This window comes from Capricornis sumatraensis, chromosome 17, assembly GCF_032405125.1.
Source record: "Capricornis sumatraensis isolate serow.1 chromosome 17, serow.2, whole genome shotgun sequence".
Lineage (NCBI taxonomy): Eukaryota > Metazoa > Chordata > Mammalia > Artiodactyla > Bovidae > Capricornis > Capricornis sumatraensis.
The window spans coordinates 51,198,495-51,215,962 of NC_091085.1; the positions used below are offsets into that span (position 1 = coordinate 51,198,495).

The 17,468-nt window shown below is 45.5% G+C and overlaps 1 pseudogene; it reads right to left on the reverse strand.

The window, feature by feature from the left end:
* Positions 1-8,940: 8,940 nt before the first annotated feature.
* Positions 8,941-14,908, reverse strand: LOC138093545 (zinc finger protein 384-like; annotated as a pseudogene).
* Between the last annotated feature and the right edge of the window lie 2,560 nt (positions 14,909-17,468).

Here is a 17,468-nt window from a genome sequence, read left to right on the forward strand (position 1 = left end):
ACCATGAACTGCAGCACATCAGGCTTCCCTGTCCATCACCAACTCTCAGAGCTTGCTCAAACTCAGGTCCATCAAGTTGGTGTGCCATTCAACCATCTCATCTGTTGTCCCCTTCTCTTCCTGCCTTCAATCTCTCCCAGCATAAGGGTCTTTTCAAACGAGTCAGTTCTTCACATCAGGTAGCCAAAGTATTGGCTCTCAAAAGTGTTCTGCAACACCACAGTTCAAAAGCATCAATTCTTTGGCACTCAGCTTTCTTTATAGTCTAACTCTCACATCCATATATGACTACTGGGAAAACCATAGCTTTGACTAGATGGACCTTTGTTGGCAAAGTAATGTGTATGCTTTTTAATATGCTATCTAGGTTGCTCATAACTTTTCTCCCAAGGAGCAAGCATCTTTTAATTTCATGGCTGCAGTCACCATCTGCACTGATTTTGGAGCCCCCCAAATTAAAGTCTGTCACTGTTTCCACTGTTTTCCCATCTATTTCCCATGACGTGATGGGACCAGATGCCATGATCTTAGTTTTTTGAAAGCTGAGTTTTAAGTCAATTTTTTCACTCTCCTCTTTCACTTTCATCAAGAGGCTCTTTAGTTCTCACTTTCCCCCATAAGGATGGTGTCATCTGCATATCTGAGGTTATTGATATTTCTCCCAGAAATCTTGATTCCAGCTTGTGCTTCATTCAGCCCAGCATTTCTGCATATAAGTTAAATAAGCAGGGTGACAATATACAGCCTTGACATACTCCTTTCCCTATTTGGAACCAGTCCGTTGTTCCATGTCTGATTCTAACTGTTGCTACTTGACCTGCATACAGATTTCTCAGGAGGCAGGTCAAGTATTCCCATCTCTTGAAGAAGTTTCCACAGATTGTTGTGATCCACACAGCCAAAGGCTTTGGCATAGTCAATAAAGCAGAAGTAGATGTTTTTGTGGAACTCTCTTGCTTTTTCAGTGACCCAATGGGTGTTGGCAATTTGATCTCTGGTTCCTCTGCCTTTCCTAAATCCAGCTTGAACATCTGGAAGTTCATGGTTCACGTACTATTGAAGCCTGGCTTGGGGAATTTTGAGCATTGCTTTGTTGGTGTGTGAGATGACTGCAACTGTGCAGTAGTTTGAACATTCTTTAGCATTGCCTTTCTTTGGGTTTGGAATGAAAATTGACCTTTTCCAGTCCTGTGGCCACTGCTGAGTTTCTCAAATTTTCTGGCATATTGAGTGCAGCACTTTCACAGCATCATCTTTTAGAATTTGAAATAGCTCAACTGGAATTCCATCACCTCCACTAGCTTTGTTCCACTGAGATGATGATGGCACTATTTTAAAATACAAACACTTCAGGGGATGCTGTGCAGTCTGTGAAAGCTCTGAGTGGCTGCCTCCGCTCTTGGCCCAGCTGAAAGACATGAGATGAACCGGCAAGGGTCTGCAGCACACAGTGCAGTGGCGGGTAGAGAGCCAGAGGGGCCCCTGATTCTAGGGGAGGCCCCCAAGATAATCCATCTCTTCTATTCAGCCCACCATTTCCCCACACGGAGCTCAGTACCAATGGCAGATCAGACACCTGGGGCCAGCTCAAGGTGTAACAGCAGGACCCTGTGGGGCCTACCCAGGACAGGCCTTCCCCCTTATCCTCTGCTTTAGCTATTCTCTGAAGTTCTCAGATAATAGTACTTGATGCAAATTTCCTGAGTTCTTTTGCAGATGTGAACCACCCCCCACCCCCACCCCCGACCACCACCAAATGGAAGAACTACTTGATGACCATGAGCACATAGCCCCAGGCCTCCTGGAGCCTAAAGACTCATAATCTGAACCACTGTGACACCACCCTGGTGCCTCACCATCAGCCAATCAGAGAATTGTGCACAAGCTGATCATATACCTTGCAACACCAACTCCCCCTTCACCTACCCTTTAAAAGTGCCTTGCTGACTCTGATGCTTGGAGGGATTGGGGGCAGGAGGAGAAGGGGACGACAGAGGATGAGATGGCTGGATGACATCACCGACTCAATGGACATGAGTTTGAGTGAACTCCGGGAGTTGGTGATAGACAGGTGGCCTTGCGTGCTGCAATTCATGGGGTCGCAAAGAGTCGGACATGACTGAGCGACTAAACTGAACTGAACTGAACTGAATACATGGATGCATGAAGGAATAATAAGCTTTCCATACCCTGAATGATAATACTTTCTGAAATTTGTCTCTCAGATGAACTTTGATCATAAGAGAACCAGCATCTATCTATTAGTTACTTAAATGCATGATAGCTCTAAGATAGTAATAAAAACATTGACACTTACAAAAATAAAAATAAAATTGCCTTGCCAAAGCCCTCAGGGAGCTGGGGGCTTTTCAGAGCATGAACCGCTTAGTCTCCTTGCATGGCCCTGCAATAAGGCTTTCACTGCTCCAAATGTTACCACCAAAATCTTGGCTTTCTCTGCCCACTTGGTCACTGCCTCTTGTATGATGTTATGAACCTCCATACATAGTTCTTCAGGTATTCTGCTTAGCAGACCTAATCCCCTAAATCTATTCATCACCTCCACTGTGTAAATTATATGGGATTTGAATGGCTTAGTGGTTTCCCTACTTTCTTTAATTTAAGCCTGAATTTTTCAATAAAGAGTTCATGATCTGAGCCATAGTCAGTACCAGATCTTGTTTTTGCTGACTGCATAGAGCTTTTCCATCTCTGACTACAAAGAACATAATCAAATGGCTTGTAGTGTTGACCATCTGGTGATGTCCATGTGTAGAGTTGTCTCTTGGGTTGTTGGAAACGGGTGATTGTATGACCAGCGTGTTCTCTTAACAAAATTCTGTTAGACTTTGCCCTGCTTCATTTTGTATTCCAAGGCCAAACTTTCCTGTTATCCCAGGTATCTCTTGAATTCCTTCTTTTGCAGTCCAATCCCCTATAGTGAAAAGGACATCTTTTTTGGTGTTAGTTCTAGAAGGTGTTGTAAGTCTTCATAGAACCTAGTCAACTGTAGATTCTTCAATATTAGTGGTTGGGGCATAAACTTGGATTACTGTGATGATGAGTGGTTTGCCTTTAAAAACAAACCAAGATCATTCTGTTGTTTTTGAGGTTACCCCCAAGTATTGCATTTTGGATTCTTTCATTGATTATGAAGACTACTCCATTTCTTACAAGGGATTCTGGCCCACAGTAGTAGATATAATAATGGTCATCTCAACTACATTCGTCCATTCCTGGCAATTTTAGTTTATTGATTTTTAAGATGTTGATGTTCAATCTTGATGTGTCCTGCCTGACCACATCCAATTTACCTTGATTCATGGACCTAACAATCCTGGTTCCTCTTTAAGATTGTTCTTTACACCATTGGACTTTACTTTTACCACCAGACACACACATAACTAAGTGTCATTTCTGCTTTGGACCAGCCACTTCATTCTTTCTGGTTGTTGTTATTCAGTCTCTAAGCCATGTCAAACTCTTTGCAAAGTCATAGACTACAACACTTCAGGATCCTCTGTCCTCCACTATCTCCTAGAGTTTGCTCTAATTCATGTCCATTGAGTTGGTGATGCTATCTAACCATCTCTTCCTCTGCCACTCCCTTCTCATTTTGCCTTCAATCTTTCCCAGCATCAGGGTCTTTTCCAATGAGCTCTTCACATCAGATAGCCAAAGTATTGCAGCTCCAACTTCAGCAACAGTCTTTCTAATGAATATTCAGGGTTGATTTCCTTTATGATTGACTGGAGGAGGAAAAGGCAACACACTCCAATATTCTTGCCTGGAGAACTCCATGGACAGTAGAAAAGGCAAAAAGATTTCTTCTGGAGCTATTAGTAATTGTCTTCTTGTCTTCTCCTGTAGCACACTGGACATCTTCTGGCCTGGGAGGCTCATCTTCCAGTGTCATAGCTTTTTGCTTCTCATACTGTCCATGGGGTTCTCAAAGCAAGAATACTGGAGTGGGTTATCATTGCCTCCTCTGGTGTACCACGTTTTATCAGAACTCTTCACTATGACTCATCCATTTTGGGTATCCCTGCACAGCGTGGCTCATAGCTTCATTGAGTTATGCAAGCCCCTTCAGCATAACAAGGCTGTAATCAATGAAGGGGACCAATCCTTTTACCACTCCCCAAACCTTTTCATGGGCTCCAAAATCACTGCAGATGGTGACTGCAGCCATGAAATTAAAGGATGCTTGCTCCTTGAAAGAAAAGCTATGACAAACCTAAACAGCATATTAAAAAGCAGAGACATTACTTTGCCAACAAAAGTCCACATAGTCAGAGCTATGGTTTTTCCAGTATGTACAGATGTGAGACCTAAACAATAAAAAAAAAAAGGCTGAGTGCCAAAGAATTGATGCCTTAGAACTGTAGTGCTGGAGAAGACTCTTAAGAATCCCTTGGACAGCAAGGATATCAAACCAGTCAATCCTAAAGGAAATCAATACTGAATATTCATTGGAAGTAGCCGCGCGTTCTGGGAAACAAACTCACTCAGAAGGACAATGCAGATAGTGGAGTGCAATTTATTACACCGGCGGGCCCATGGCAGAGTCTCTTCTAAGCCAAGGTCCCTGACCAGTTTTTGTGAAAACCTTATATACCCTAAGTGTATGTGCTCAAACCCACCTCCCCAAATTCCTTGAAACTAGTCTGGACAAGGTAAAAGAGAGATACCATCAAAGTTAACCCATGATTCATGTGTCATAAGCCCAGATAGTTAAACAGTGGACATTTATCAATAGGCCTGTGGTCATACCCCGATAAACATAATGGGATTTACGACTTTGTTCTGTTACAGAGATAATTAGCATATTATTTTAGGCATCGGAGAGTCTAGGTACAAGTCCTGAGGCTCCTTAATCCAGGGGGTCTGGTTTTCCATTGGTATGTCATTTCCATAGATACTAAGCATATAGCTCAAAGTCCACAGTCCAGCCCAAGATCAAGTACTGCTTTCAAGATGGAGCCTGTTCTGTTTGTTTCCTCCTTCAAAAGGACTGATGCTGAAGCTGAAGTTCCAATACTTTGGCCACCTGGTGGGAAGGGCCAACTCTTGGAAAAGACCTTGATGCTGGGGAAGATAGAAGGCAAGAGGAGAAGGGGACGACAGAGGATGAGATGGTTGGATGGCATCACCAACTCAATGGACATGAATTTGAGCAAACTCCAGGAAATGGTGAAGGACAGGGAAGCCTGGCATGCTGCAGTCCATGGTATCGCAAAGAGTTGGACATGACTGAGCAACTGAACAACAACAAACCTTCCCTATTTATCTTAAGAGGCTTGTAAATATTAAACAAAGGGGAAGCAAAGTCATCTTAGGGGGAACTTGCTTGTGCCTTTGAGATGCAAATGTCCCACCTGGCCTTCTCAGGAACTCGTACTTCTGTCATCTTTTTAAAATGCAAATTTTGAAAAGAGGGTGAAGTAATTTAGAAATTGACTCATCAAAGTTAAATAGAAATCTTAAGTATATATTTATCTATCTAGACAAGTGAGTTTTATTTGTTCTATCTGCCAGAAACTTAATTTTAATCCAACTTCTTTTGTAAACTGATAGGTTTACATTGCTTTACCTGACTATAAGGCTGAAATTTTAAAACAAGAACTATGAGGTCTGTTTGTATGTTTATATATATCCTTGTCTTTGGATAACATTGCTGAAGTTAATTTGTAAATTAGCCATATTTAATTGACCTAAAGAAAAGTAAGCATTTATAAAGCAGACAATTCTAAATACAAAAGAAATTAAGCTAAATGAATTTTCAGTTCAGTTCAGTTCAGTCGCTCAGTCGTGTCCGACTCTTTGCGACCCCATGAATCGCAGCACGCAAGGCCTCCCTGTCCATCACCAACTCCCAGAGTTCACCCAGACTCACATCCATCGAGTCAGTGATGCCATCCAGCCATCTCATCCTCTGTCGTCCCCTTCTCCTCCTGCCCCCAATCCCTCCCAGCATCAGAGTCTTTTCCAATGAGTCAACTCTTCGCATGAGGTGGCCAAAGTACATAAACTGGGAAATGTATATTATTAAATTAATACATGGTATTAATGTTCAAGTTTGTTGATCTAATTAATAAAGACATGTCTTCAGAGTTATCAACATTAAGTATAATACTTTTACTGCACCTAGGTTTAATAAAAATTAAATGAAATCTTATTATATCTTTTGCAAATTTGTCAGAGAGAAAAATAACCTGATATGGTAAAACTTTAAAAGTGAACAAGATAAGAGCTTTTAGGTAAATTCCCTAGGAATAATTGTGTTCTCAAAAAATCTAAAACAGTCTCTCCAGATTTTGTTAACTATTACTTGCCTCTTGGTTTTCACTAGAAATTAAAGTTTTTAAGAGTTGGGGATTCTAATTTAAATATGTAACTAAAGCTACTAAAAATAATAAAACATTTCACTATACAGTAGGAAAATGGGATATGTTTGGGGTAAAAAAGGAATTTTATACATAGGCTAAGATTAGATTACACTCAATTTGGTAAATAGATTTTGTTATTAATAGTAGACTGATGCAGGACCAGACTTGGTACCTCTTTGCTAAGAGACGAAGTAATGCTGTGTCTGATAACAGATTGTTTGAACTATATTGCCTTTAACTGATTTATATTTGTTCTTAAATACTCTATATGACCAAATTTTTTAAAAAACATTTTTTTAAATATTTCTTACAAACTACTATCAAATTCTAATTAAAGACATGTTGGGGGAGAGTATGATTTCCTCAGTTCTGTCTCGCCACAGCAAAGATTTGAAACAGCGGGCCAGTGTCACAGCTCAGTTACAGCTCAGTTTTATTTGGCAAGCAAAGAAAGTACACCCCCGAGGCGTGAAAGCAGACTGACCCCATAGGAGTGGCCCCAATCCACCTTGGCTTCCTCCTTTTATATGTTTGTCTCCTCCCCCTTGAGCCTGCCCTATGAAAATTGGGCTAGCCAAGAAGGGGGTGTGTTTGTTTCACCTGAGGTTCTCACGCCAGTCTGCAGATTTTCTTTTGTTCCACTTTCACAGGTTTTTCAGTCTGTCTTTTAGTCACCGCCATTTTGAACTCATTTTTCCTATACTAACTACCTGACAGTTCTTTTGACTTCAGCTAGCTTTGGGATGCTTCAGAGAGCTCCTGAGGCATCTCAGGGGGGAAAAAAATTATATATAGAGATATAGATATGGAATTGACTATAATTTCTTAGTATGTTAAGTTGCACAGAAAGCATTGTCAAATGAATGATAAGCCTCTTCAGATTATGCAATATGAATAAATGTTATTAATATGTACACTAGAAATTATTTAAAGTTCCTGAAATTTGTATATGTCCTGGTATAATGTTATAATTTTAGTTGTTATCTTAAAATGTTGCATGTCACAACTTGGATAAGCTTCTTTGCCAAGAAGAATTGTAATCAGATCTTAACCTTTGCCTTTTAAAGACTTTTATCATCCACAGGCAGCTAAGCTGATGCTTTGCAAAACTGCCATATCTTCAAAAAGAGTCACAGAGGACTTCATTGCCTGTCCAGTAAATAAGAATTCACTTACTAATGTAGGGCCATAGGTTTGATTCCTGGTTCAAGAAGATTCCACATAAGGTAGACCAACTAAGCCCATGTGCCCCAGCTTCTCAGCCCACACACCTAGAACCTGTGCTCTGCAACAAGAGAAGCCACCAGAACCAGAGAAAGCACAGCAATTAAAACCCAGAGCAGCCAAAAATAAATAAACAAGCAAATAAATTTTTAAAAAAGAAGGGTCATTGAAAGGATGTTTCTGATAACTTTTAAATCATACTGCTAAACTAGGCAAGGTATTTTAAAAGTCTAATGGAATCTCTGATTTCATAAAACTGTCCAAAAAAAAAAAAAAAAACTAATTATATAGGACTAAGTAAGCTGATAAATATAGTTGAAAAACATTTTTTTTTTTTTTTGCCTAAAATATTACTGGTTTTTAATCTGTGCTTATCAAGACTTGTTGACAAAACTCGGCCTCTGTCACTGGTGCCGAATAGAAACAAGAGAGAGTTTTGGGTGAAGTAGAAAAAAGTAGCTTTTATTGCTTTAAGCCAGGCAAAGGGTTCACAACAGGCTAATGACCTCAAGACTGTGTGATCGACCTGGAGGAGGGGCTAGTGAGGAGTTTTATAGTGTTCACAAAGCAGGGCATAAGCAACCCATGTTCAGTCCTCGGATTGGTTGGCATCAAGGTAAAGTTTGAACTATCATCAACCTTCCGATTTCAACCTGTCTAGGTTTACAGTGTTGCAGTCAGGAGAGAGTCTGCTTCCTGTAAAAACAACTTGGTTTGTGTCAGGCCTTTATCTGTATCTTTTAGGGAACTTGGAGTTGGGTAATTCTTCTATGTTTCGGAATTATAGTCTAAATTGTTACCAGTTTCACAGCTCAACAGTTACTCTTTGTTTCCACATCTTCTCATTTCCTACTTAACTCTTGAATCAGCCTTAACTCCAAAAAACAAGAAAATGGGGCTTACACATGGTTTCACTTCTCCTGGATAGGGAAGACTGCTGCGCTGTCCTGCTTGCCTTCTACCACACATGGTGGGGTGTCGCTCAAGGGCTTCACTTCACACATGTAAGATCCCCCATCCATTAAACCACTGATGTCTCTGTGGCCATCTCTGACTCCAGACTTTTTCTCTTGTCTTGAGGCTGGGCAAGCACAGGACATGCAGGCCTGCAGGTGCAGCCCAACAATTTGTTTACCGAACATTTGCTTTTCCATCTGCATGTGAATTGCCTTCCTCCCCTTTGAGGTCCCAAACCACTATCCCCTACACCTCGTCTTTTGTCTTTAGCTGAAGGTGTTGTTTAACGGGAAGGTCTGAACCACCACGGTCACTGCCACTGCTGCACCTGCTGCTGGCGATCAGGAGAGTTGTGTTTGTGCATGTTTCATCAAGCACGTTTCCAACACATAGGGTGCAGAGAGTGCACCTTGGGTTACTTCCCTGTGTGTGTGGACAGGTGCCCCTCCAGTGAGGTTGCAACTGTGTACGCCTGGTGACAGTTGTGGCACCTGAGGGGTTTATCTTTGTTGTGCTGCAGCCTGCGGGCCTACAGGCTGGAGTTGTGTGAGGCTCTCTCACAGCCTGGGTATGCACATTTGTACAGCTTGTCCGTGGTGTGGATTTGGGTGTGCTGCTGGAGGTGAGAGAGCTGGCAGAAGGATTTCCCATTGAAATTACAACTGAGGTGGCTTGGCCCCTCAGTGGATACAGATGTGCTGGGCTGGGTGGGAGCTATTGGCGAAGGTCTTGAAACAGGGTGGGCACTTGTGGGGCTTGGCCCCAGTGTGTGACTTGGAGTGGGTCTGCATCTCTGACCTGCGTAGAAAGTCAGGGAGCACATCCATCACCTGAAGGTCTTGCTGTCTTTCTGATGACCATCCTCATCCTTAGAGGAAAGAACATATGGGTCATTCATCTTAGGCAGCCCTGATTCCAGCACCTGGTTCTTCTTTGAGCCCCAGAGGCAGCCATGGTGCCAGCTCCACCACCACCTCCTTCCTTTGCGGGGGTCAATGCTACCTCCTTAGAGAGGTCAGGGACTACCTGCAGGGCTTGTGAGCTGGGGGAAGAGATAAGACAGTCATGAGAGCTAAAACGGGGAAGGTCTGAGCCAACGAGGCTGTGGTCACAAGGGAGCCTGAGAGGGACGTGATAACCAAATCGGGACACTTGATTGACTCACTTCTCTTCTCCACCTCTGAGAACAGGAGACTCCAGCGGTCATCAGATCTGTTGATGGCACAGTGACCACCGTAATGTTCTGTGTAATGGACACTTGGCTGGTCTGTCTTGGATTCTGTGGCATCAGCTGGTCTGACTTTGATTCTGTGTCCATGCTGATGCCCAAGAGCAGGGACACCAAGGCAGGCACTGTCAGCAAGGTGGGGTTAGGGGGCAGAGCCAGCCCACAAGCCTTCTCTGGCAACAGCTGATCCTGCATCTTGTTAATGAAGATCATGTTCTCAGTCTGTCCTGAGGCCCATGCCAGGCCCCCCAGGCTTCACAGCTGCCACAGCAGCAGTAGCCACAGTCACGAAACTAACAGTCCCCTGGGGCAGTCTTGCAAGGTGGGGATGTGAGGACAGCAACCCCAACCCTCCATTCCAGTGTTCCTTTGACCTAAACCCCTATAAGATAGTGGAGCATCATAAGGACATCTGCCTCACTGTCACCTGCAGCCCCACCCAGGTGGCGCACCTGGCGAGTTTATAGAGACCTGTGCTGCTGTCCACTGGGAAGAAGGGAAGGAAGTCCTGGTCCCTTCTTTCCCCAACTCCTCTTGGTGGGAAAAATCCTCTTCTTGACAGACCGTGGCTCCATCTCCCTGGGCCGCAGGCACAGGCTTGGTTCACAGGATACCATCCTTCTTCCCAACTCCTCTTTGGAAGGAACGTCAGCCCTCCTGATGGGCAGAGTTCTGAGCTGGTGTTGTAATCCAGGAGCCTCCCCACCTAAGCAAAGGTTTTAAAATTGGGGGCTGGTGCTCAGGGAAGGGGTTCACTAATGACCTCACAGAGACATTTCCAGCATGGGCACTAACTCTCTCCTTACCCTTATAAAGCTCCAAACTTGGGCTGAGAAAGGGCTAGAGGCTGGTCTCCCAGATGTCAGATAAGAGGGAGCCCTAAATGCAAACAGCCTCCCGTTCTATTCTTGCTGGCAAAAGAATAGAGGTTCCTCCAGGACCCCCATCCTGGGAGCCGTTGTCCTCCCCTCATGATCTCACTTCACTTCCTACCTAATGCTGGAAAGAGATGCGGAGTCAGATGCCCTTTATCTGTAAAGGGGCAAGGGCTTAGACGTGATTGCAGGAGATCCCCAAAGCGGTCAAGGGGGCTTAGGAAGTGTGGGTTATGGTTTTCCTTGGAGCTTCTCCCCTTCTCTGCCAGCTGAGGCCCTGTACTCTATCTCCCCATTCCCAATCCAAGGAGCTGTGGGTTCTTTGTGAAACCGCACAAGAGGAGCTGAAGAAAAGGGGGAGTTTAGGGGAAATGCGATGACTGGACTTACCTTCCTAAGCCCCACAGTCAGTCGCCAGACAGATTTATATATAAAAATTCATATATGTATATATACCCATTCATATGGCCACCTTTGTTGTAACCATTTCTGTGTTTATAAATGTTTATATAAATGTGTATATAAATGTTTATATAATTATCTCTAAAAAAAAAAGAAAAGGTGAGGTTTTAGAGCATTCTGGAGAGTTACAGTTTTATTGGGTCTCTCCCAAGTATATCTGTTATTAAACCTTTATGTGACCTTCTCCTGTTAATCTGTTTTCCTATCAACTTAAATCTAAGACCAGCCAGAAGAGGTGGAGGGAAATTCCTTCCTCCACATCAGCCAGACTTCCAAACTCTTCCTTAGCTCTCTGATCTACAAGTTCTCCTCCCACCACCAGAATCCCTGTGTCTCCCTCGCCTGTGCTGCAGTCCCCCTTTAATCTCTGTTCTCAGAAGCAACCTTCCATGAAACCATGTCCCCTAAAACTGAGCTCCCAGGCCAAGTTCATGACTAACCTCTCTATCCAAAACTTCACCCACTTTCTTGTGCCCTCTGACCTCAACCCTGTGCCCACTGACTCTCACCCCAGGGTCAGATGACTAGCAGTGCTGTTGCAGGTCTCATCATTAATACACAAAGTCAGGTTGTTTCTCCAGAGCAAGGTGAGCTCACCTACACCCGAGCCATGGACCACTTGGCCAGAGGGTTGCAAACCCAGAGACATTCTGACCTTCAAAACTATGATTAAGAAACATCACAAGATGACAATTGACTCCAACCTCTTCATCTCCTCTCTGCTAGCTGTTTTGCCTCTGAGGACACGAAAACCGGTGAAACACACAAACATTAAAAATGGCAATTATGAGGGCTGTTTCCTCTAAGACCATCTGGGTCTGCTTTTCCTTCCTGCCTGCATTCTCTCTTTCCTAACTAGAAACTACACGTGTCTGCTCATTGGTACTCAGGAAAGGCCAAGGAGAATAAACATTTCTCTACAAACAAGAAATGGGGGACAGAGAGGGTCTTTTGTACCTGGGAGGGCCCTGCAGAGTCCTGTTTGGTTTCAACCTCCCCTCCCATTTTCTTTGATCCTTCTCAGTCCTAAGGGGAGCACAGATGGGACAAGAAAAGGAAGAAGAAAGGATAGAAAGGGGGGTCATAAACTCAGCAGAGGAACTCGGTTTGGGGGGACTCAATTCCGAAGCTTGATTTAATCACATCGCCTTCCTACCATGAGTCCAGGGCTGAGCCAGGGGCAGGAGGAACAGCAGAATATTGCCTTCTCCCCGAAACTATCAACTTTCTGGAGACTCTCAGACACGTGATTCCCAGAGAACAGATACTACAGGAAGGAGGCAGATGACTACACTGTGATTTGAATATCAGAGCTACAGAAACTCAGAAAAGGGAGCGGTCAGGATTGACGGGAGCAGCCAGGAAAGGCTTCAACACACAGTGGGAAACCTGACAAAGGACCTCACCCAGGTGCCTGAAGTTAACATCAACAGTGATAAGTGTCTTGAAAGCCTGCTCTGCTCCTTTGACACAAAGTGGTGAGGAAGCCCTTGACCTCTGTGATCTGTTTCCACAAAACCCATGACCCGTCTAATCGTGAGAGAAACTCCAAGTAAATCCCAGTATGGGACAGCCTTAAAGGACCTGCCCAGTCCTCCTCCACAGGGTCATGGGCATCAAAACAAAGGGAGTCTCGAAAACTGTACAAGCCCAGAAAAGCCTGAACAGACACGACGACCGCATGTCATGTGGTGCCCTGGATGGGATCCTGGAACATAAAAAGGTAGAAGGAAGGGAACTTGAATAAAATATGGATTGCAGTTCAAAATAATGTATCAGTACGTGCTCATCAATTGCAACAATTCTGTAGAAAACCAGAAAGAGAAGAAAAATTGAAGTCAAATAAGAGAAATCCACTGCTTCAAGTTGGAAACCTAGACGATAATGACGATTTACTCATAAAAACGATGGTTTCCTGGTAAAAACACACATTAACAAAGTAGACCTAAAAATAAGGACAGTGTAAACAGACCGCAGGAGTGAAGCTACTGAGCACACACACACAAATAGATCAATTAGTACAGAAAAGCTTGGGATGGTGCTTAGAAATCTTCCACTGGAAAAGACCCCGGACCACTTGGGTTCACAGTTAATAGCTGAGTGTTAAAGGACCTTTAACAAATTCTGATTGTAATAACAAAGCTTGATATGCTTACATATTTCATTTAGTGTAGGATGTCCATGTTTACAAAACAGACTCACTTTCTGTAGTATTACAAATATACTGCTTATTAAACTGTGACTTTCACAACAAAAAGGAAAAGTTGTTAATGAGTTTACTTCCATTAAAACCAGAAAAAAAATTTAACATATTCTCATTTTGGTATAAAAACCACATTTAAACTTAAATAATATTGTGAGTTTTAACACACACTTTTCAATGTGTCAACTTTTTCCAACAGCATCAACATGAGAATACTCTTTCAAGCAAAAGCACAGGGGCACTGGCCCTCGGGTGGCTGTGGGACTGGCCTGTCCCTGTGTGCATGTACAGCTCTGTAGGAGGACCTCTGTGACGGCTTCTGTAAGAAGCGCCACTCTGCACCCTGAGGAAGAACACCTTAACCAGGGATGCTTTTGTAAAATACTATTGACCCTTGAAAACATAGGTGTGAACTGCTCGGATCTACTCCCATGTGGATTTTTTCCAATAGGAAATAGTGCAGAACTACACAATGCTGGGAAAGATTGAGGGCAGGAGGAGAAGGGGATGACAGAGGATGAGATGGTTGGATGACATCACCGACTCAATGGACATAGGTTTGGGTGGACTCCGGGAGTTGGTGATAGACAGGGAAGCCTGGTGTGCTGGGGCTCGTGGGGTAGCATAGAGTCAGACACGACTGAGCAAGTGAACTGATACTGATACACAATGCAAGTTGGTTGCATCTGCCAGGCGAAACCAGGAGCAGGAGGGCGACCATAAGACTTTACTCCCTTATGACCACAGAGGGTGGCTGCCCAATCCCCTGACTCAACGGTTGCCTGTGGTCCTGCTGAAATTCTAGTGAGAAGGTAAAGAGAAGCCTGGGGCAAAACACAAGGACGAAGGTCCCATGCCCACATCCGATACCATGTGTCCCACAGGAGCCACACCTGCAATCTGCCCTCCCACCCATGTCCCTGAGCTTAGGTTGGGACAGCACGGCTGTCGGAGGGTAGCATCCTGCTCAGGTGATGACACGGAGGTGCCTTGGGCCCCACGTGTCGGGGGCATGGCTTACCACAACCACAACCACGAAGCTTTGGGTGACTTCTCACTTGGGCACCACCAAGGTCCAAGCAAGCTTCCCTCGTGGCTCAGATAGTAAAAGCATCTGCTTGCAATGCCAGAGACCTGGGTTCAATCCCTGAGTGGGGAAGATCCTCTGGAGAAGGAAATGGCAACCCACTCCAGTACTCGTGCCTGGAAAACTCCATGGGTGGAGGAGCCTTCTAGGCTACAGTCCATAGAGTCACAAAGAGTTGGATGTGACTGAGACTTCGCTTTCACTTTTCAAGGTCCAAGCATCTGAGTCCAGTGAACACCATCGCTGGCCACACAGGACAGGCTTCCCAGTGGTCTAACCTTGCAGGGGCCCAGATTCAGTTGAAGCCCCGCCTATACACACACTGACCTGGGACTCCTCAGGGGTGGCTCCAAGGGGTGGTGGCTCCATGCTAGTGTTTTTATACTGGGTTAGAGTTGATGGTGTCTGCACCTCACTTCCGTCCACACCCTCCACTCTCTGGATATGAAGGAGGCAGTCTGGGCCCTCTGGCCACACCAACATGGATGCAGCTCTGCTCACACTCCCACCACACCCCAGAGCCCCACAGGCTTACAGGGGAGGGGCTGCCTGTCTCAGACAGAAGGAGGGGCTTTCCCCTCCTTTCCCCTTCTTTCCCCTTGGGGGGCTAGAGCTGCAAGTGCTTTCTGTCCAGGTCATAGGGGACTCTGAAGCCCCCAGGGAGGTGCCCTCTGGCTCAGCACCTTTAATACTTCAGCACCTCCAACTCCAGAACAGTCTCCTCCTAGCCCTCACTGGGCAGAGGATTCCAGCTCCAGACCCAAGTCCTGCAGCCAGGAGGGGTGGGGTCTTCTGCATGGAGCCCCCAGTAAGCCTGATGGGGTTGCTCCAGGAAGGGCCATGGCATCTGGGGCCAGCAGGGAGAAGGTCGTCGCTGGCAGAGACAAGAACACTGCTATAGGTTGAATGATGAACCCCAGAAGTTCATGTGTTGAAATCCTAACCCCCAGTACCTATGACTATGACATTATATGAAAATGAGTCAAGATGAAGTCATTCAAGTTGGCCCTAACCCTAGGGGTACTGGTATAAAAGGGGGAATTTGGACATACATATACACAGGGAAAATGCCTTGTGAGGGCCAGAGCTATGCTGTCCTAAGACAAGAACTCTAAGAAGCTGAGAGCCCTGAATCAGATCCTCCCCTGGTGCTCTCAGGCCTTGCCAACACCTAGATTGACATCCAGCCTCCAGGACCATGAGACCAAAAATTCCTGTTGTTCTAAGTCACTCAAATTGTGGAACCTTGGGCGGTTTTGTTTGTTTGGGCTGCATCACATGGCTTGTGGGATCTTAGTTCCCCACCCAGGGACTGAACTTGCATCCTAGGCAGTGAGAGCTCAGAGTCCTACCCGCTGCACCACCAGGGAGCTAATTCCTTGCGGTACTTTGTTACAGCAGCCCTAAGGGATGGACACCAGCACCCTCTGCTCTGTTCCTTTCTCTCCAGACCAAGGTGGGTGGTGGGAGAGGCTGACCCACTGCTGAGTGGGCCCTCTGGCCTTGACTCGCTGGGACTTCTGGACACAGCTCTCTGCTTCCGGGGGCCATGGGAGGATGAGGACAAGGAGGAAGAGGGGTGGCACCCTGGAGCTTGACACTGTACCCTGCACCCAGTCCCCACACTCCTGGAGCTCTGAATGTCCAGGAGTAGCCAGCTCCACTCTTCACCTCCCTCCAGTCCTCTCCACCTGCCATCAGCAGTTTGGAGCAACCGCTGTGTCTTGATCTCAGTAGGGGAGACAGAAAGAGAAGACATGGGCATGGCGTCTCACTGGTGTCCATGGCCTTTTATAGACAGGCTGGCAGGACAGACTGTGGGGCCAACATGCCTCTTCTCAGAGGGGCCTGGGGTCAAGCCAGGAAGCAGGGAGGGAAGTGGTTGAGCAGGCAGCCTGATTGACAGGACTCTGAGGGCAGAGCCCCAACCCCTCAGGGGCTGAGTGGAGGAGGGTAGGGGGAGGAGCCTCCTGCCTTCACCCACAGATCTGACCCCACATAGGTGGCTCTCTGCAGGAGGTCCTGTCTGTCAAGGGTCAGCTCCAGACACTTTAGTCCATTTTCTCCAAAACAGACATGATATAGCTGCCAAGTCAGGGCTCTAGGACTTTCAGGATAGAGCCGTGTCTGCAAAAGTGGGGAGGAGGAAAACGCCATGGAGGTCCTCATGCAACCTGTTCATCATGGTCCTGCCTCTAATGTGACCAGCTGCCACACAGGTAACTCCTTGCCGGGCACCCAGGCTCTGCTGACCATAGGAGAGACCTGGACAGGCCCAGAGCTCTGCGTGTTTCCTGGGAAAGTTGAGGGGTGGCACATCTCTTAGCAGCCCAGGGTGTTATAAGCCCTGACCCCCTAACCCTAAAGTATGTTCACTAACTCTGCTGCCCTTTTGCGCAGAATTTGGATGAATGAAGGTGAGTGAGTCTAAAGAGTGTGCTTCATAAGAGCGGGTTAATGATGCGTGTGGAACTCAGTTATTTACACCAACCACCATGGGGTGAAGGGTAAACCATAAAGTTGAAGAATGACTCTTGGTGATGGGGTGAACACTGTATGGGCCTGTGGGGGCAAGTTGGTGATGTTTGAGACACTAGAACTGGGGAATGAGAGTAAAGTGCTCATGAATTCTGAGAGTTAGGTAAGCAGATTAGGGAGACTAGTGAATTAGTTAATACAAACTTTGATGAGAAACAGGTATTTGCATAGCTTCAGAGCACTGCCCCCTAAAATACTTACACAAAGAGAAAAGGAGTAACTATAGTGGAGAAGCCTGGCTGGGAGCACCCTAACCAAGTGATGGAGATGAACACCAGCCGTGACGGGGTAAGCGAGATTCACGTGAGGCCCAGAGGATGCAGTAAGGACCAAGCATTACTTCTAGGATATCCCTTCCAAATGCATACCCCAAATTACATGGCCACTTTGGGGGACATTCTGCACAGAAACTGGTTTGTAATCCCCAAGTCAAGGTCCTGGAAGTCCAGGAGAAACCAGGGACCTTCGCAGGCGGGAGGGCATTGAGAAATTTGCTGAGTAAATG